Genomic DNA, 1,331 nt, shown 5'->3' with positions numbered 1-1,331 from the left:
CCAAACTTAAAAAAAAAAAAAAAGAAGCTGGTCACACAATACCAAAGATCCAATTTATTCATCACCCGAATTTGAATTTACCAACCTCAAATCGAACCCTAAACTTTCTCTCCTCCACAATTCTGACCCTCAGATTTGTAGACTGTTATTAAAAAAAAATGTCTCTATATCCATTAAAATCATGACAACAATTCTGAAAAACACGTAATGGGAATCCATTACTAAAAAAATTAGCCTCAAATCGATGTTTCATAACAGAAAAGGAACATTCCCTTGTTTTGAATATCATCCATTAGAGGCCTAAAGTTTATTGTACAAACCCCACGTTGAGATGTCCAAACAACCAAAGGAATCTTATACTCTTAGGAAGATTAGGTCCTAGAACAATGCATGCCACTGACCTTAGCATACATATTTGACCAAAAATATGAAAAATAAAAAGAAAAGGGTCATGATGGCAGTAAAATATGCTGTATGTTTCCCAACATTATAACTACAAAGAATAAACTAATTTGAGGAATCTTAACTTATGAAAGAAAGAAATGAATCATATCCTTAACAGATGTTGTTTATTAGCATTTAGTTAACCATGAATCCATGATATAGTTCATTGATACTAACACAAGAAATTTTTGTCAAAGTTGATAACAAAAGGATTCCAAAATTTTTTGTCATAGGAACTAGATACCACTAGAAGAGTTCAACATTTGTAGGCTTTTCTAGATTGATGAAATAAAATCCAGTGGGAAACCATGGAATTGAAATTTGAAACATTGTAACATGTGAGTGGAATTTTGAGTGGTATGGACTTGTCCATGGCAGTGATGCTATATTCCCAGCACATTGCAAATGTCCAAAGTGCTGCTAGCATAGCATCATTGAATTTCATTCATTCAAAATAAAAGGCCAACATAAAAGTCTTGCTTGCTTCTCCATGAAGAATAAAAGAGAAAAAAAAAATCAAGAAATTCAAATGACATGTACCTAATTTCTACACACCAAACTAACAATATTCTGAATTGTAACTAAACTAACAATATTGACATTCTCTGCTGCTTGTGATAGTTGCCTACTTGGTTTATGAGCTTTGACAATAATTGAAGTTCATAATGAAAGTTTTATTATGTAACAATTGATCTTTGTTTTCCTCTAAATGAAATAATACCCTATTTCCATACTAAGTATGCTCAAGTAAATTGTTAGTTGTGATTAAATGAGACACCAGGTCTATAATAAAAATAAGAATAAAATTTCATAGCAGTTCACAGTAAGAGTGAAATTTACTCGAGGTATAGTTCAAAGTTAAATCAAGAATTTGATATCTAAATTTG

The sequence above is a fragment of the Arachis duranensis genome, chromosome 5 (genome assembly GCF_000817695.3).
Source record: "Arachis duranensis cultivar V14167 chromosome 5, aradu.V14167.gnm2.J7QH, whole genome shotgun sequence".
Classification (NCBI taxonomy): Eukaryota; Viridiplantae; Streptophyta; class Magnoliopsida; order Fabales; family Fabaceae; genus Arachis; species Arachis duranensis.
The sequence above is the reverse complement of the archived record's forward strand: the minus strand, read 5'-3'. Positions refer to the sequence as shown.